At 38.5% G+C, this 21,019-nt stretch overlaps 1 protein-coding gene and 1 pseudogene across 2 annotated transcripts in view; one reads left to right on the top strand and one right to left on the bottom strand.

The window, feature by feature from the left end:
• Thsd7a (thrombospondin type 1 domain containing 7A) overlaps window positions 1-21,019 on the top strand; it is a 446,922-nt gene that overhangs the window by 196,581 nt on the left and 229,322 nt on the right.
• Window positions 19,757-20,654, bottom strand: Rps2-ps40 (ribosomal protein S2, pseudogene 40; annotated as a pseudogene).

The following is a 21,019-nucleotide window of genomic DNA, read 5'->3' as shown; positions in this document are numbered from 1 at the left end:
GAAAGGGATTCCTATATTGGTTGGAAACAAAAATTCATTCATGTATCTCATCATCTAAAATAAAAACAAAACACATGAATTTAAAGTGTGTGTGTCAAAATGATGGTAACATCATCTTGCTGAAGACAACACTTAAAAAGTTCATTGAACATGGAGGAGTTGAGCTGGTCCCTACCTAAAGGCTTCACCCCTACCAACTAGGGTTCATTGTACTGGAAGATACTCTACACACTATCAAAGGAGAAAGGGAAACACCAACCCAGCTAAAAATTCTCCAGTCTACGATGGTGACCATCCTTCAGGACAATCACTCAATAGTGGCACGAAGCATGAGCTACTAACTAATCAATATCTGATTGGATTTAAGACCCACTTCATGAGGTAAAACCCATTCCCGACACCCTGAGGTGCCAAGGACCTGTCTACATATGCCAGGGATCTAGAGGAAAACCAAGTACAACTGTTCTACTAAAAGAATATACCTGCTAAATGACTCCAAATGACACCCTTCAACATCAATAGACCGTGTCTCACTCACCCTCATCCTAGAAGGTTCCTCCTGCAGTAGATGGGAACTAATACAGAGACAACTGGACAATGTGCAAATAATGAGGACCTTGGAACAGTCAGGCCTAACGGAGATGTCTCCTCTAAATTCATTCCTCTTAAAATTCAGGGAAAGCCCTGAAAAGGAAGAAGAAAGGGTGTAAGAGACAGAGAGAATTGAGGATACGAAGGAAACAAGACATTCTGAATATAACAGGACCCGTGCACATATGAATTCATCAAGACTATGGCAGCATGCACTGGGCATGCACAGGTCTGGGCCAGACGGGGTCCTAGGGCTGAGACTGAAAAAAGACACAAGCCCTCATCCCTAAGCCAGAAGATATCTCTAATTAATAACCTCTCACAAATGAAAATTTAGTTTTTTATAACAGAGTCTCACTGGCTATATAATCCATTCTTAAGTCCAGGCCCCATGCCCAGTAGAAGATGGCCAACAAAAAAAAAAAGAACTGAGCAACATTTCTAGATGTTCTTTGTCTCATAATACTTTGTCAGGTCTTTGTCCTTTTCCTTAAAGGTCCTTTGCATATATGTTATGACTTTCAGTGTATTTGATTTTGTTTTTTGTTTTTGAGAATTCTATTGGTTACTTTCTCTTTTTCTAGTTTGTTTATTTTTCTTTGCTCTAATTTTATTTTATTATTATTAACTTTGGGTGGCTATTTTTATCCTAATAAGAGAGAGAGAGAGAGAGAAGGAGAACGAGAAAGAAAGAAAGAAAGAAAGAAAGAAAGAAAGAAAGAAAGAAAGAAGGAAGGAAGGAAGGAAGGAAGGAAGGAAGGAAGGAAGGAAGGAAGAGTTGGATTTGGCTAGGTAGGTAAGTGGGGTCTGGGAGGATTTGAGGGAGAAAAAACATAATCAAAATATATTACATAAAAAATCTATTTTCAAAGTGACATGAATGTTGTGTGTGTGTGTGTAGGTGCATCTTTGTGTGTGACTGTGTATGTGCACAGGTGTTTGTTTCTTCTTCAAATGTCTGTCTAGTAAGGTACTGAGAGCATCTGTATAAATAGTTCACAGTGGCTTGTTAAACAGTGATCTAATGACAAAATGATGAGTGACTTCATAGTTTCCTTGTATTTTTATTATTTAACTTTTTGTTGTCTTATGGTGTAAAATAGTACTATAGTGAATCATTTCAAGAAAATCAATTAAAGGAATAAAATACCTTCCTAAGTTTCTCTGAGACACAGAGTAGAATATTGAAAGGAGTTATGCACAGGAAATTAAGAGAGCAGAGTCAAAAATATAAAAGTAGGTGCTTTGTGGAATTTAAGAGAGGGAGAGAAAGTACTCCACATGAGAGATGTTGCTGGCTCAAATCCTAGGACTCTCCTCCATGTTTGAAAACAATCAAGAGAGGAGCACATGTCCTATCTGGACTATATTTTATTTTTGTAAACTGGATAAAACAAAGCACTTCAGAGAGGAATTAGGAGTCAGACCTGCAATCCCAGATAGATACTAGAGGCTAAGGCACCACGCTTCCAAATTCAACCCTGCCTGTGGTACAGAATTAGTTCAAAGCCAGCCTGAGTGACTCAGAAAGACTGCCTCAAATCCTCAAACTAAAAAAGTGAAAATCCCTGTATAGATAGATACAGCCTGATGATAAAATACTTGCCTGGATGGTGAAACCTAAATAAATAAATAAATGAATGAATAAATAAATAAATAAATAAGGTATTCTTAGATCAAAACTGTCAGAACATATGCCTGTCAGTCATAATGCTAAAACATGCCTCTTCTTACCCTGATTCTGATATATATATATATATATATATATATATATATATATATACACACACACATATATGCACAAATTAGTGTAAGGAAAAGAACAAATACAGACAATGACTTTGAACTACATACCAGGTACAATTTGTATTTATACATTTCCTTAAAATGCAGAGAAAAGTAAAAACAGTGTCAACAAACAAATGACAACTTTAAAAAACCTGTAGAAACTAGTATGCTTAATGAATCAGAAAATATCTACTTGAAATTATGGTTTATATCAAGACATTACAAAGCAGTAAAAAAATGTAGAGTATTTGTTCAATAAATAGTAACATGACATCAGCACATACAAGAATTTAGTGTCAATATTTTTTGTATGTGAATTGGTGTTTTGCCTGTTTATATCACTAGGCACCACATTCCTTGGGTGCCTGTGGAGAGATGAATAGACCACCATACTATCTGGAGTTACCAAGAATAATTACCTGTTATGAGGGTGATGGAAACTGACCTGATTCCTGTGAAAGAACAAGTGCTATGAACCACTGAGCTATAACCCAAGATTTTTTACTTTTCTTTTACTGGATATTTTCTTTATTTACATTTCAAATGGTATCTCCTTTCCCCTCCAGAACCCGCTAGCCCATCCACTTAACCTCTGCCTCCATGAGAATGCTCCCATGTGTCCACCCACTCCCACCTGCCTTGCCCCCCTGGCATTCTCCTCTACTAGCCTTCAGAGGACCAAGGGCCTCTCCACTCATTGATGCCCCACAAAACACATCTGCTGCTACATACTCAGAAGGGGGCCAAGAGTCTTTCCATGTGTTTGGAGGTTTGTTAGTCCCTGGGACCCTGGGAGCTCTGATTGGTTGGTATTGTTGTTCTTATGAGGTTGCAAACCCCTTCAGCTCCTTCAATCCTTTCTCTAACTCCTCCATTGGGGAACCTGTTCTTAGTCCAATGCTTGGCTGTGAGCATCCTCCTCTGTATTTGTCAAGTTCTGGCAGAAACTTTCAGGAGAAGCTATGTTAGGCTCCTGTCACCATTCACCTCTTGCATCCCCAGTAGGGACTGACTTTGGTGACTTCATGTGGGATGGATCCCCATATGTGGCAGTCTCTGGGTGGTCTTTACTTCAGGCTCTGTTCCACATTTTGTTTCTCTATTTCTTCCTGTGAGTATTTTGTTCCCCCTTCTAAGAAGGACTGAAGCATCCTCACTTTTGTCCTTCTTCTTTTTGACCTTCATGTGATCTTAACTTGGGTATTCTGAGCTTTTGGGCAAATATCCTCTTATCAGTGAGTACGTATCATGTGTGTTCTTTCGAGTTTGGGTTACTTCATTCAGGATAATATTTTCTAGTTCCATCCATTTGCCTAAGAATTTAATGAAGTCATTAATTTTAATAGCTCAGTAGCACTCCATGGTGTAATTGTACCACACTTTCTGTATCCATTCCTCTGTTGAAGGACATCTGGGTTCATTCTAACTTCTGGCTATTATAAATAAGGCTGCTGTGAATGTAGTGAAGCATGTGTCCTGATTATATGTTGGAGAGTCACTTGGGTATATGCCCAGGTATAGCTGGGTTCTCAGGTAGTAGTATGTCCAATTTTCTGAGGAACTGCCAAACTGATTTCCAGAGTGGTTTTACAAGATTACAATCCCTTCAAAAATGGAGAAGTGTTTCTCTTTCACCACATCCTTTATAGTATCTGCTATCACCTGAATTTTTGAACTTAGCATTTCTAACTGTTGTGAGGTGGAATCGCAGGGTTGTTTATGATTTACATTTCCCTGATGACTATGGACGTTGAACATTTCTTTAGGTGCTTTCAGCCATTTGATATTCCTGATGAGAATTCTTTGTTTAGCCCTGTACACCATTTTTTAAAAGAATTATTTGATTCTTTGGAGTATAACTTCTTGAGTTCTTTGTATATATAGGATATTAGTCCTCTTATCAGATATAAGATTGGTAAGATCTTTTCTCAATCTGTTGAAAAGCATTTTGTCCATTGACAGTGTCCTTTGCCTTACTGAAGCTTTGCTGTTTTATGAAGTCCCCTTTGTTGATTCTTTTTTTTATACTTTTTTTTTATTAACTTGAGTATTTCTAGTATACATTTCGAGTGTTATTCCCTTTCCCGGTTTTCGGGCAAACATCCCCCTCCCCCCTCCCCCCTCCCCTTCCTTATGGGTATTCCCCTCCCCACCCTCCCCCCATTGCCGCCCTCCCCCCAACAGTCTAGTTCACTGGTGGTTCAGTCTTAGCAGGACCCATGGCTTCCCCTTCCACTGGTGCTCTTACTAGGATATTCATTGCTACCTAGGAGGTCAGAGTCAAAGGTCACTCCATGTATAGTCTTTAGGTAGTGGCTTAGTCCCTTGAAGCTCTGGTTGCTTGGTATTGTTGTACATATGGGGTCTCCAGCCCCTTCAAGCTCTTCCAGTTCTTTCTCTGATTCCTTCAACGGGGGTCCTATTCTCAGTTCAGTGGTTTGCTGCTGGCATTCCCTCTGTATTTGCTGTATTCTGGCTGTGTCTCTCAGGAGCGATCTACATCCGGCTCCTGTCGGCCTGCACTTCTTTGCTTCATCCATCTTGTCTAATTGGGTGGCTGTATATGTATGGGCCACATGTGGGGCAGGCTCTGAAGTTGTTCCTTCAGTCTCTGTTTTAATCTTTGCCTCTCTATTCCCTGCCAAGGGTATTCTTGTTCCCCTTTTAAAGAAGGAGTGAAGCATTCACATTTTGATCATCCGTCTTGAGTTTCATTTGTTCTAGGCATCTAGGGTAATTCAAGCATTTGGGCTAATAGCCACTTATCAATGAGTGCATACCATGTGTGTCTTTCTGTGATTGGGTTAACTCACTCAGGATGATATTTTCCAGTTCCAACCGTTTGCCTACGAATTTCATAGTCATTGTTTTTGATAGCTGAGTAATATTCCATTGTGTAGATGTACCACATTTTCTGTATCCATTCCTCTGTTGAAGGGCATCTGGGTTCTTTCCAGCTTCTAGCTATTATAAATAAGGCTGCAATGAACATAGTGGAGCACGTGTCTTTTTTATATGTTGGGGCATCTTTTGGGTATATGCCCAAGAGAGGTATAGCTGGATCCTCAGGCAGTTCAATGTCCAATTATTTTCTGAGGAACATCCAGACTGATTTCCAGAATGGTTGTATCAGTCTGCAACCCCACCAACAGTGGAGGAGTGTTCCTCTTTCTCCACATCCTCTCCAGCATCTGCTGTCACCTGAGTTTTTGATCTTAGCCATTCTCACTGGTGTGAGGTGAAATCTCAGGGTTGTTTTGATTTGCATTTCCCTTATGACTAAAGATGTTGAACATTTCTTTAGGTGTTTCTCAGCCATTCGGCATTTCTCAGCTGTGAATTCTTTGTTTACCTCTGAACCCCATTTTTTAATAGGGTTATTTGTCTCCCTGCGCTCTAACTTCTTGAGTTCTTGGTATATTTTGGATATAAGGCCTCTATCTGTTGTAGGATTGGTGAAGATCTTTTCCCAATCTGTTGGTTACCATTTTGTCCTAAAGACAGTGTCCTTTGCCTTACAGAAGCTTTGCAGTTTTATGAGATCCCATTTGTCGATTCTTGATCTTAGAACATAAGCCATTGGTGTTTTGTTCAGGAAATTTTTTCCAGTGCCCATGTGTTCCAGATGCTTCCTTAGTTTTTCTTCTATTAGTTTGAGTGTGTCTGGTTTGATGTGGAGGTCCTTGATCCACTTGGACTTAAGCTTTGTACAGGGTGATAAGCTTGGATCGATCTGCATTCTACATGTGGTCTACATGTAGACCTCCAGTTGAAACAGCACCATTTGCTGAAAATGCTATCTTTTTTCCATTGGATGGTTTGGCTCCTTTGTCAAAAATCAAGTGACCATAGGTGTGTGGGTTCATTTCTGGGTCTTCAATTCTATTCCATTGGTCTATCTGTCTGTCTCTGTACCAATACCATGCAATTTTTATCACTATTGCTGTGTAATACTGCTTGAGTTCAGGGATAGTGATTCCCCTTGAAGTCCTTTTATTGTTGAGGATAGTTTTAGCTATCCTGGGTTTTTTGTTATTCCAGATGAATTTGCAAATTGTTCTGTCTAACTCTTTGAAGAATTGGATTGGTATTTTGATGGGGATTGCATTGAATCTGTAGATCGCTTTTGGTAAAATGGCCATTTTTACTATATTAATCCTGCCAATCCATGAGCATGGGAGATTTTTCTGTCTTCTGAGGTCTTCCTCAATTTCTTTCTTCAGTGTCTTGAAGTTCTTATTGTACACATATTTTACTTGCTTGGTTAAAGTCACACCGAGGTACTTTATATTATTTGGGTCTATTATGAAGGGTGTCGTTTCCCTAATTTCTTTCTCGGCTTGTTTCTCTTTTGTGTAGAGGAAGGCTACTGATTTATTTGAGTTAAGTTTATACCCAGCAACTTTGCTGAAGTTGTTTATCAGCTTTAGTAGTTCTCTGGTGGAACTTTTGGGATCACTTAAATATACTATCATAGCATCTGCAAATATTGATATTTTGACCTCTTCTTTTCCCATCTGTATCCCCTTGACCTCCTTTTGTTGTCTGATTGCTCTGCCTAGAACTTCAAGAACTATATTGAATAAGTAGAGAGAGAGTGGGCAGCCTTGTCTAGTCCCTGATTTTAGTGGGATTGCTTCAAGTTTCTCTCCATTTAGTTTAATGTTAGCAATTGGTTTGCTGTATATGGCTTTTACTATGTTTAGGTATGGGCCTTGAATTCCTATTCTTTCCAGGACTTTTATCATGTAGGGGTGTTGAATTGTGTCAAATGCTTTCTCAGCATCTAATGAAATGATCATGTGGTTTTGTTCTTTCAGTTTCTTTATATAATGTATCACGTTGATGTTTTTCCGTATATTAAACCATTCCTGCATGCCTGGGATGAAGCCTACTTGATCATGGTGGATGATTGTTTTGATGTGCTCTTGGATTCGGTTTGCCAGAATTTTATTGAGTATTTTTGTGTCGATATTCATAAGCGAAATTGGTCTGAAGTTCTCTTTCTTTGTTGGGTCTTTGTGTGGTTTAGGTATAAGAGTAATTGTGGCTTCATAGAAGGAATTCAGTAGGGCTCCATCTGTTTCAATTTTGTGGAATAGTTTGGATAATATTGGTATGAGGTCTTCTATGAAGGTCTGATAGAACTCTGCACTAAACCCGTCTGGACCTGGGCTCTTTTTGGTTTGGAGACCTTTAATGACTGCTTCTATTTCCTTAGGAGTTATGGGGTTGTTTAACTGGTTTATCTGTTCCTGATTTAACTTCAGTACCTGGTATCTGTCTAGGAAATTGTCCATTTCCTGCAGATTTTCAAGTTTTGTTGAATATAGGCTTTTATACTAAGATCTGATGATTTTTTGAATTTCCTCTGAATCTGGAGTTATGTCTCCCTTTTCATTTCTGATTTTGGACACACTCTCTGTGTCCTCTCGTTAGTCTGGCTAAGGGTTTATCTATCTTGTTGATTTTCTCAAAGAACCAACTTTTGGTTCTGTTGATTCTTTCTATGGTCCTTTTTGTTTCTACTTGGTTGATTTCAGCTCTGAGTTTGATTATTTCCTGCCTTCTACTCCTCCTGGGTGTATTTGCTTCTTTTTGTTCTATAGCTTTTAGGTGGGCTCTCAAGCTGCTGACATATGCTCTTTCCTGTTTCTTTCTGCAGGCACAGCTTTCATTGTGTCCCATAAGTTTGGGTATGTTGTATCTTCATTTTCATTAAATTCTAAAAAGTCTTTAATTTCTTTCTTTATTTCTTCCTTGACCAGGTTATCATTACTCAATTGTTCAATTTCCACGTATATGTGGGCATTCTTCCCTTATTGTTATTGAAGACCAGTTTTAGGCCGTGGTGGTCTGATAGCACGCATGGGATTATTTCTATCTTTCTGTACCTGTTGAGGCCCGTTTTTTGACCAATTATATGGTCAATTTTGGAGAAAGTACCGTGAGGAGCTGAGAAGAACGTATATCCTTTTGCTTTAGGATACAATGTTCTATAAATATCTGTTAAGTCCATTTGGCTCATGACTTCTCTTAGTCTGTCTACGTCTCTGTTTAATTACTGTTTCCATGATCTGTCCATTGATGAGAGTGGGGTGTTGAAGTCTCCTACTATTATTGTGTGAGGTGCAATGTGTGTTTTGAGCTTTAGTAAGGTTTCTTTTACGTATGTAGGTGCCCTTGTATTTGGGGCATAGATATTTAGGATTGAGAGTTCATCTTGGTGGATTTTTCCTTTGATGAATATGAAGTGTCCTTCCTTATCTTTTTTGATGACTTTTAGTTGAATATTGATTTTATTTGATATTAGAATGGCTACTCCAGCTTGCTTCTTCTGACCATTTGCTTGGAAAGTTGTTTTCCAGCCTTTCACTCTGAGGTAGTGTCTGTCTTTGTCTCTGAGGTGCGTTTCCTGTAGGCAGCAGAATCCAGGGTCCTCGTTGCGTATCCAGTTTGATAATCTATGTCTTTTTATTGGGGAGTTGAGGCCATTGATGTTGAGAGATATTAAGGAATAGTGATTATTGCTTCCTGTTATATTCATATTTGGATGTGAGGTTATGTTTGTGTGCTTTTCTTCTCTTTGTTTTGTTGCCAAGACGATTAGTTTCTTGCTTCTTCTAGGGTATAGCTTGCCTCCTTATGTTGGGCTTTACCCTTTATTATCGTTTGTAGTGCTGGATTTGTAGAAAGATATTGTGTAAATTTGGTTTTGTCATGGAATATCTTGGTTTCTCCATCTATGTTAATTGAGAGTTTTGCAGGATACAGTAACCTGGGCTGGCATTTGTGTTCTCCTAGGGTCTGTATGACATCAGTCCAGGATCTTCTGGCCTTCATAGTTTCTGGCGAAAAGTCTGGTGTGATTCTGATAGGTCTGCCTTTATATGTTTCTTGACCTTTTTCCCTTACTGCTTTTGATATTCTTTCTTTATTTTGTGCGTTTGGTGTGTTGACTATTATTTGACGGGAGGTGTTTCTTTTCTGGTCCAATCTATTTGGAGTTCTGTAGGCTTCTTGTATGCCTATGGGTATCTCTTTTTTTAGGTTAGGGAAGTTTTCTTCTATGATTTTGTTGAAGATATTTACTGGTCCTTTGAGCTGGGAGTCTTCACTCTCTTCTATACCTATTATCCTTAGGTTTGATCTTCTCATTGAGTCCTGGATTTCCTGTATGTTTTGGACCAGTAGCTTTTTCTGCTTTACATTATCTTTGATAGTCAATGATTTCTATGGAATCTTCTGCTCCTGAGATTCTCTCTTCCATCTCTTGTATTCTGTTGTTGAAGCTCGTATCTACAGCTCCTTGTCTCTTCTTTTGGTTTTCTATATCCAGGGTTGTTTCCATGTGTTCTTTCTTGATTGCTTCTATTTCCATTTTTAATTCCTTCAACTGTTTGATTGTGTTTTCCTGGAATTCTTTCAGGGATTTTTGTGACTCCTCTCTATAGGCTTCTACTCGTTTATTTATGTTTTCCTGGAATTCTTTCAGGGATTTTTGCGATTCCTCTCTGTAGGCTTCTACTTGCTTATTAATGTTTTCCTGTGTTTCTCTAAGGGAGTTCTTCACGTCTTTCTTGAAGTCCTCCAGCGTCATGATCAAATATGATTTTGAAACTAGATCTTGCTTTTCTGGTGTGTTTGGATATTCCATGTATTCAGAACACACCTCTGAATAGTGCTATTTATCATGGGCGAAGCACATTTTAACCACTACAGCAGGTAATACAGCCATCAAGTCTAATGATCTCAGTTTGATTCAAGGATTCCATGTGGTCAAAGGAGAGAATCAACTCCCTCAAATTTGTTTTCTGACGTCCACATGAGTGCTATGGTAAGCCCTTGTGTGCACATATAAAAAACATACAAACAAGCAAGCAAGCAAACAAAGTGAATACATGCGTGTGCTAAGGACAGGACCAAGCTAAAAACTGGACATTCATTTATAAATAGAAAATGAACACATTATATATCAGAATGTGTAGGACAAAGTTTGCCAAAACACTGTTTAGAGCTGTAAGTGAATGAATTAGAAACCTATTGAGTCATTATTAGCTATATGCACCGACAACAGTTAATATAAAACAGAAAGATTTGCTTTGGTAGGTAAACAGAGTACAGAACTCCTGCACAAACCTCAGACACAAGCTTGGATTCCAAAATGAAATAATGCTGGACAGCTGTCTTATTCTACCACAGGGAAGTTCCCACAAATGTGCAAAGCTTCCCCACTCACTGACTCAATACCTAGAAAGCCCTAAATGGTCTCTAACTGAATACAAAACTAAACCCCAAAACTCTTGATACAAACTTAGGATGACTACATCCCTGAGCTGCATGGTTTTTTTGTTTTTTTTTATTATTATTAACTTGAGTATTTATTATATACATTTCGAGTGTTATTCCCTTTCCTGGTTTCCGGGCAAACATCCCCCTCCCCCCTCCCCTTCTTTATGGGTGTTCCCCTCCTCATCCTCCCCCCCTTGCCACCCTCCCCCCAACAATCTAGTTCACTGGGGGTTCAGTCTGGGTTCTTTCCAGCTTCTGGCTATTATAAATAAGGCTGCGATGAACATAGTGGAGCACGTGTCTTTTTTATATGTTGGGGCATCTTTTGGGTATATGCCCAAGAGAGGCATAGCTGGATCCTCAGGCAGTTCAATGTCCAATTTTCTGAGGAACCTCCAGACTGATTTCCAGAATGGTTGTACCAGTCTGCAATCCCACCAACAATGGAGGAGTGTTCCTCTTTCTCCGCATCCTCGCCGAGCTGCATGTTTCTATCCACTCCAAGCCACACACAATTTCTACTGCCTTAGACCCTCTAAGCTCTGTGTGGGAAGAACTTAGGCTGTAAACCAAGCTTTGTGGAGCTTCAAAGTCTTCATCTTTCTAGTCTCTATCCTCTTTTCAACAGAAAGTCTTACTCTAAGAAGGTTGAGTGGAGTATGACATTTAGCTTGATTAGTGCCTTCCTTTGGATATTTAATAATTATACTATTGTTACACTCTGATATTTCAGTATCAGGACTAGCAATGTGCTCTTTAAAGTTCACTGTCTATAATCAACAAAGGAAAATATATTCAGCCTTCCCCACAAAGTCTCATTTTCACTGGTTTTCATCTCTTGATGGCATTTGTTTCTCCTTTAAACTGTAATCCACAATCAATTAAAATACACATTACAGTGTATATCATAATGGGCCTTATGATACATAATAAGGGTAATCAAAATGAAAAATTAATGGGATTAATACAACAAATAAATGCACAAAAATTTATTAGACTTATAAAGAAAGTTAGCAACATCCCAGTTTCTTTAACTGTTTGCAAGACTGTAATGGCAATATAATTATATTCTTAGTATGTATTCAATTTCTTGTTAGCCCTCAGCTAGAATATGACCTTGTCAGTGTCCTTGATGTAGTGGACATGTGTAATGTTCTATTAGCTTGAGGCTGTGGTCTTGCTTTTACAATCCAGGTGACAATAGTCCAAGGACCAGAAGTGCTTTGGTGCCAAGCAATCAACGTCAAATACCCTGGCCTCTTTCACTACAGTTGATTTATCAGCACAAAGGACCAGAAATAACATGTTGGTTTTTATAGCTTTCAAGGCACTAGAAATTCTATGTTGTGGCAAAAGCACCATGTGTTGGAAACTTGAATTTTTTAATGGCAGAATTTGCGAAGTCATTGAAATATGCAACCATATTTTCTAAGTGGATCATGGAGTGTACACTTCGATCCTATCTTTCAATTCCGAGAATTTCTTTTCCACTGAGATACTTAGCACCATTTGCTGCTCTCAACATCACTGAGCATTTCCTAGGTAACAAGTTTACTGAAACTTCCCTTGACTTCTTTATGTTTCCATAAATTTAATTAGTCTGTGTCATGGTATGTCTTCAAGGATCAGCTGGTATTGACAGTTACCGGGTTGCTTTTATCCTTTCGTTGTAAACAACAACAACAAAAATAAACATTTCCTATTCAGGATAAGGATAGATTGCAACTGTATACCATGTCTGTGATTAGACCTTGTTTAAATTTTTAGAGATGATATTGCCAGAAAAATGGTAGAAGAGTAGAAAATAATTATCTGTCCCAGTGAGATTAAACTGCTACCCCTTGTAGGGCCTGGATTAAATTTTTAGTCTATCATTGTTTGTAAAATTAAACCTTAGTCTGCGGTGATTTGCATAAATCAGGACTTACAACAACTATTCTGATGGTGGAACTCAAGATGTTTGTAGCTATCGAATTGAAATGAAGCTCACACTGTATCCTCATAATTACAAACCTAGCTACCACTTCCAGGAGCATGCAATGAGATGATTGGAGGATATAAAGATTGACTGATGTCCATCACAGGAAAGTCCTATGCTTCCAAGATGCAACTGCACAAAATCCTACCTACGACTTGTTTGTAATTGTTCTAAGGACATGTGCCAGCCAGGTTGAAATCTGGTACACGAAAGCTAGGATGAACTAAAATTGTATTTGTTTTATTTTTACTCTCAGTCAGTGATGCCAATTTATACAGTTTACTTACTGGATGCTATTCAAACAGCTAAAGAATTTGGGTATGGTGTTACTTCTCTTATAATCCAGTCACTCCAAGGCTAAGAAGGATAGTGAATTTGAGGCCACACTAGGCCAAAGAGAGAGAGAGGGGGGGGGGGAGGGAGGGAGAGACCTTCTTAAATGGTTCTGTCTCCAAACAAACACACTCTAACAAAACCCAGCCAAATACACATGTATTTCCTGTAATACTCAAAGAGTTTCAGTAAACATCATGTCTCCCTAGTAGGGCCTAGTGAAACAAGGTCTTGTCATTGAAGAGTAATGCCTGAATGTCTGAATTATGGGCCATCCAGACCCCTTGCCGTGTGGCTCTTTGCTTTTATATCAGATCTGATCTTCACTTCTAAAACTCAGTTTACTCTAGACTCTCTATATTGCTACTCTAATTATGAGTTCATTGCCAGACATACAACTTTATAAATATCGAGGGGGACAGATACTGATCTGTATAGAACCCCTGCTGCCTGGCAGTTTGTAGAGGTGCCTGAAAGGAAGGAATGGGAAAACCCCCCATGCTATCTGATCACAAGGAAAAAATACAAAAGGACAATTGGCTTAAAAGATTTTCCCCATTGGTAATAATCAGCTAAATATAATTAAAACAATGAAGATCTAGGTTCTTGTCCCTCTTCTAGTTTATTCAAAGTGTGTGTGTGTGTGTGTGTGTGTGTGTGTGTGTGTGTGTGTGTATCTTAAAGCTACATAACGATTTATAATATAAGTTATGGGTTACAACTTAATGGGATGGGACTCATACACTGAAAAAGGAATTATAAATTAACATTGTCTCATTGGAGGACACTTTGGTGCTATTGTTAAAAATGTGTGGTGCTGGAGTTGAGAACATTCAACAGGCTACACAGCGTGGTGTTAGAACCTTAGTGTATCCTGCACATGGTTTCTAGGTTCCATTCTCGGCTCACCAGAAAAGTTGAAAATATGACCCAATCATAGTAATTTCTGCAACTCTTCCCAATCATGACTGACATGTATATACTCAAATAAATATCTCATCTAAGTTTTTTTTTAAAGACAGATTTGCGCATGTCTCTAGGAAATACATATGTAAAGCATAAGTAGAGACATTTGGGCGTTTGTTTGGTAGATAGTGATTCCCTTGTTTATTGGAATACTATGAAGGCCAAAGGAAACACTAGAAATGGACTCTGGGAAGTACTTTTTGTGAGATAAGCTGTTGTTCCTACCGCAAGCCCCGAGGGAGGTTCCTAGGGAGGGACCTTTCCTTGGAGGCTGTCTGCTGCCTGAGATCTAGGAGTCTGGGTGAATCAGAGCTGCTCTACGAATGTTTTGATGCTGGGAGAATGTCGTCATCCTCTTCAAAACCTGAAGTGCACATCTTACACAACCAGAATCCCCTATAGTGAAGGATCCTTCATGGAGACCACATTGTGGTAAAAAAAGGCAATATGGAATTGTTTAGAGAGTTGTGAAATGGAAATAATTTGGTACCTTTCCCTCTGGCAATTCAAGAGATAACAGCAGGAGATTGAGGTATTTCCTGAAGGCCTCAAGCTTCTCAAGGAACACAAAGATGTGGGAAATTTATGGCTACACAGTCCAAAGCAATAATTTGGTAAACTTGGATAAGATATGCACATACATATGTGTTTCTTTGTTAAACCTTATAGCTATTCATAGTAATATATCCTGGATTGACCTATGTTTATGTATATTACATTAGTTCTTAAAATATAAAACCAGATAAATTATATTAAACATTATTAAGTCAATACATTTATAAAGCAAATATATGAGAAGTACATCATAGTGGTGTAGGCAAATGTTTACTCCTGAGTAGGGCATTAAATCAATGATGATAGATATAATTAATATTAATGAATTTGATCATTAATATTTATTATTGTATAAATATTTAATGTATAGTAATTATTTTTACAAGTAATAAAAAGATGTTTAACTTTAATTCACATTAATATTAGATTTAATTCACTTTTAAGAATAGCTTTGTTATTCAGTTATAATAGGCTATATGGCATGATAAAAATATAATATCATAATTGATTTGCCCTCCCCCAAATGAAGATCTATATATTTTAAAATGTCAAAAGCATATAATTCACACATTACCTTTTTCTCTGAAGTAGAAATTTGCTTTAGTTTTCCTTGTACTTAAATGTCAATTTAGTTAGATGCACTATAACACTTAAAAATATTTAATAAAGAAAAAACTTTAATTAAAATTATCTTCCCAGTTTTGACAGATGTGTACTGAAAGGTGAAACATGATGTTCACATTTATGATTACTTAAGGCCAGATTACTCCACAATTTAAAAATAAAAACTTACATATGTCAAACAGGCTTTTAAAGAGTGAATCAGGCCTGCCGTCATTATTAGTTTCCCTTAAGCATGTTCTTCTATGTAACTGTAATTGAAAAAAAAAAAGAGATCCTTTCCATTATAAAAATACATTTGAGATTACAAAGTGCACATATTGGAGCATAGGGGAAAGAAGCAATTGGCTAAATATATTACCAACAGTAGGGAACTTCCATCAAATGGAACAAATGTCCACCCGGGGATTTCCATACAGCTGAAATGGCTTTTCATTTGTCCTCTTTATTACAATTTATCTAAAGATGTTGATTTTTAAATCCTACTTCTGAATTTCAGTTCTGAGCCTTCTGAATCCTTTGAGAATGTATTAGAGAATGGCAAACAGAATTATCTTCTTTCAAATGATTTAGGTTTCCTATTTCTCTCAGTGTAGAAAGAACTGAGTATATTATGTTTTCCGTCCTATTTGCATATTTCACAAAGTTATTAAAGGGATATTGAGGGCTGGGCAAGCTGTTTTAAAGTGCTCTCTGTTTCTCAAGAACTCTTGGTATGCTTCAATTTCAAGCCTTGTCTCCACTTTTATTACAAATAAAATACATTTTATTACCTCCACCTACAACAGTCATGAAGATTCCTTCTTGTTTGTCTGCCTTATGCAGTCTATTAACTGAGCATCGCTGTATATTTATTCCCTCTATTGAAGCAAAAATAAGCTAATGAATAATAAGACCACATTGAAATCTTTGCGAGAGCAGAAAAGCCAATGGTAGAATAAATACTACTTCACATGCAGAGTTAGAGTAATGGGAATTATTTGATGACCTGAGGACTTTTCTGTATTAGGAGAGGTAACATGTTTTTAAATAATCTTCTGTATTATTAATTGTACAAAATGTTGACATATCAAGTAATTTCAGTATTATAATAATTTTGAGCCATTGGGAGAGTGGGCATCCTCATAGAAGTATTTGGTGGCAAAAAAGAATAATCCACTTTTACATTACATTCATTAAGACATTAATTTGAAAAGCTACACAGCGCTGGAATTACACAATAAAATGAAATTCCAAGGGTATAAACACTAAGATAACTAGCTGATGATATTCTGAAATATAATTTCAGATGCACACGCCACACTTTGTGTAAAGCATAAGTGGTATCTGTCAGTTTGCTAAACTATCCTATGTGGACAATTGCAGTAAGCATACACATTCTCCAATGGTTGTATACTAACTTATGTTCAACACCTTACATGTTCTCTTATTAAAATTGGGCTTTAATGAAAATTTCACAGATATTATCAAGTATTTGACAGATTTATGTAGCAAGAGGAAAGGAGGGAATCGGGGGCTATAGGGAAACAAGCAGGTCATCAACAGAAGAATGTTCATGACAGCAACATTCTGTACTTGTGAGACAGAGAGAGTTAACCATGAAAGTCAGGTGGAAGGATTCTGACTGGAGGCATTACAATCTAAGGCCTCCATTACAGGTTTCCAAATGGATGACTGACGGAGTGTGTATAGACATGTCAGAACTGCCATTTTTCCTGAGCAATATGAGGTAGCGCCCTCAAAACCCACCAGAAGACAGAACATCTGTTCCTGACTTTAAACGTGAAAATGGAGATTTTCAGGTGCGTTGAACCAGCGCATCCTGTCAGTTTTGCAATGCTTTGCTACTAACTTGCACAGTGGTAGTTTAACAAGGAAGGATCGTGAGGAATGAGAAAACCAAAACAGGGAAGATTTTATGGAATGATGCCAGAAGCTATTTGGGAGTCAATGTGTTTACAGTAATAGAGATAACAACGATGAGCATGTTCTTTTGCTTTTATACTGCTGTGATAAAAATATTATGACTGGGCTGGAGAGATGGCTCAGTGGTTAAGAGCACTGACTGCTCTTCCAGAGGTCATGAGTTCAATTCCCAGCAACCACATGGTGGCTCACAACCATCTGTAATGAGATCTGGTGCCCTCTTCTGGCCTGCAGTCACATATGCAGGCAGAATGCTGTACATAAAATAAATAAATAAATCTTTTTTAAAAAAAAAAAGATTCCAGTGCCTGTTTTCTAAAAAAAAAAAAAAAAAAAAAAAAAAAAAAAAAAAAAAAAATACTATGACCAAAATCAGACTGGGAAGGAAAGAGTTTATTTGCCTTACAAGTTTTAATTCATTGTTGAGAAAAACCATAACAAAATCTCAAGGCAGGAACTGAAGCAAAGCCTATGTAAGACACTGCTTACTGGCTTGGTCCACATGACTTGCTCATTTTCCTTTGTTATGTAACCCAGGAGCATCTGCCCCAAGGTAGTACCACCTATACCAATCATTAATCAATAAAATACCCACAGATTTTCTTGTAGATCAATATGATGGAGGCAACTACTCATTGAGATCCCCTCTTTCAATATATGTTTACACGTGTGTCAAGTTTATAAAAACCAACCAGCATATGGGGCTGGGATGATGGATCACTGAGTAAAGGAGTTACTACTCAAGCATAGGGCACTTAGTTCAGAACCACAGCACCCTTGGAAAAAGCCAGGTAGATCACGTGAGTCTGTAACTACAGTGTTGGGAACTGGAGCAGGTGGAAAAAGGAAGATCTTGGAGTAAGCCACTACTGCTAAGGGGACTGAGCCAATCCATGGGGCCCACTTTGGTGAGAAACTCCGACTCAAGTGATAAGGTAGACAGCTGTAGAGGAAGACACCCTACACTGACCTTCAGGCACACAGGGGCACATGCAGACACAGGGAGGCATACAAAGAAACAGGTATCATGTCTACAGTTCTTTTAGGTTAGGTCTTGTCTATGGGTGTTTTTCTCTGATTCTGAAAAATTAATTATAAAGAAGAGACAGGGTAAATATTATCCAATTTGTGCTTAAAATTAAGAAAATGTGAGATTATTTTTCAATAATTGCACCTGATTTCTTAAAATGTTATGAATGATGGATAGCATTTTATGATTGGGTTTCTATAATAATACAAATGGAGTAAACACCTGTGTTCCAAAGTTGTCTAATCAATAAAAAAATGAACCCTGTCCCAGCCAATGCAGAGAAGAATTTGATGCCATTACCCTTGTCATAAAATTTTCTTGCCTCTAACTTCTTTTTCTTAACTCAGAGATATGATACCCTTTCTATGCCATTTGTCATGAAAATTATGTGACCATCAAATTTTTGAATAAATATTTGCTAATCCTACTTTTAAATACTTAATACTTAAACTATCGCCATAGTTTCTTATGCTTCTTGATTAGTTCGAATATTAGAAACAGAATTCTTTTTTTCATCTTATCAACTTTTTTTTTATTAACTTGAGTATTTATTTACATTTCGAATGTTATTCCCTTTCCCGGTTTCCGGGCCAACATCTCCCTAGCCCCTCCCCCTCCCCTTCTTTATGGGTGTTCCCCTCCCCATCCTCCCCCCATTACCGCCCTGCCCCTAACAATCACATTCACTGGGGGTTCAGTCTTGGCAGGACCCAGGGCTTCCCCTTCCACTGGTGATCTTACTAGGATATTCATTGCTACCTATGCAGTTGGAGCCCAGGGTCAGTCCATGTATATAGTCTTTGGGTAGTGGCTTAGTCCCTGGAACCTCTGGTTGCTTGTCATTGTAGAAACAGAATTCTTACAGGCAAAATTCCTAACTGCTAAAGGATGAGAACTGCCAAAATTAACAGTATCATTTTGTATCTTTCCACTGACTTAAAGGGAGTTGTTCACCCTATTTCTGAAAACAGGCTACAGTTTTTCACTTGTAGTGGATTTGGGGGTTTGCCATAAAATGTCACTGTGGTGTACTGACTGTACCAGCATGGGGCAATGGAAGCAGCTGCAGGCAAGCATTTTCTGTGTGTGAAAGAATGGGAGATCGAGCATTGGCTCATTCAGTAATGCCTCATTGCTGTAGCAATTTATCCCATTACTAAACACACATCATGCTGCTCTCCTCGAATTCAGCTGCTGACCAGGAGTGTGGCCCTCAGTGTTAATGGGGAACATATGATCATTCCAGATGGCAGGTGACATCAGCTGGCAATATTCCCAAACATCTCAACAAAAGATTTTCAGATATGGAAGCAAGGCAAAGAGCTCTGTCTTATTTAGAAAAAGAGTTTTAATGTGCAAGCATTTGCTACCACAGAAATTATTATGTCTGTTCTGTTAATTCTGTTAAAGAAACAGACACTTGATAATAAAATTCAAGAAACTTGTAAAAGTGTTGATTCAATTTGATACAAAAATTATACATTGCCGCAAACATAATTTCACCATGAAGACAGAATTTCAACTTGAATATACTTAAAAGTGAACAAATTCTCTAAGCAACATTTCATATAAACTATAAACCAATCAGAATTTATATTGACTGGCTATGTTATAAAAACTTAGGGCATATAAGCTTATTGAAGAAAGGAACTTCGTTGATTTTTTTTTGGACTTAATTCATTTATTTTTCTTGTATAAAAACCCTTATGTGGTAGCCACAGCTGGAGCCTGAGTCCTCTGAACAGATACTCTGGTGTGGGTTTTCACAGATGGTCAGTGAATTCCTGATAAGGAAACTTGGTGAACACAGTCTCTTTCCAAAGGTCAGGGGTCAGGTAACTGTAGGTCTTGGAGATAGCGTCAAAGGTGGCCTTGGCAAAGTTGCCCAGGGTGGCAATGCAGCCCCTGGCTGAAGTGTAGCAGTCATTTATACCGGCCATCATCAGTAGCTTCTTGGGCACAGGAGCAGAGACAATGCCAGTGCCTCTGGGGGCAGGGATGAGGCACACCAGCTCAGAGGCACAGAGGCCTGTCACCTTGCATGGCACAGTGTGGCTTGTTCCCCCAATAACCTTTCCGCACTGGGACGATAGAAAGCTTGGCCAGGATGATGACTCCTAGGATGGCAGAGTGGCAACCTCCTTGGAGCACTTAACACCAAGACCAACGTGGCCATTGTAGTCCCCAATAGCGACAAAGCCTTGAACCTGGTCTGCTGGCCAGCCCGAGTCTGCTTCTGCACTGGCATGATTTTCAGAACTTCATCTTTTAGAGATGCACCCAGGAAAAAGTAAGTAATCTCAGACTCCTTAACGGACAGGGAGAACAGGAAGATCTCCTCCAAGGATTTGATTTTCATATCCTTAACCAGGCAGCCCAGCTTGGTGACGGGGATCCACTCCTTGTCTTCAGCTTTACCTCCACGAGCCCCGCAGCCTCAACCACCGCCATGGCCTCTGCCACCACCGTGGCCCCTAAGGCTGCTGCAGAATCCTCCGGGGAAGCCACTGTGGCCTCCTAATCCTGGGCCCCTGGGTCCTCCATGCCCTCCCATGCAGCAGCAGCATCTGCCATTTGGTGTTTTCCAGAAGAAGAAGCTGTTGATCTTTTAGTAACATAATTTCACCATATAAAAAGGAAGTTCGGGTGGGGTCTTCATTAGCTAATCGGGCTGTGTAGCACAGGATCAGCAGGTTAGGTTGGTCTTTGGTCTCTTGACTGACAGCATTCATCAATGTCTGACATACTACAATTTGGGAATCAGGAGAATCTGAGAAACCTTCTGCCAATTAGTATTGAAAAGTCTATTACAAAAGAATGCATGTCTTATTAGCATTTTGTTATAGCATAAGATCTCTGAGTATAATATTGAAATCTATAGCTATGAACTTAAGAGGTAGGACTGCAGGGATAGTAGCCAGTTGCCATTCTTGGTACAA

The sequence above is a fragment of the Rattus norvegicus genome, chromosome 4, assembly GCF_021556685.1.
Source record: "Rattus norvegicus strain SHRSP/BbbUtx chromosome 4, alternate assembly SHRSP_T2T, whole genome shotgun sequence".
NCBI lineage: Eukaryota > Metazoa > Chordata > Mammalia > Rodentia > Muridae > Rattus > Rattus norvegicus.
The sequence above is the reverse complement of the archived record's forward strand: the minus strand, read 5'-3'. Positions and strand labels throughout refer to the sequence as shown.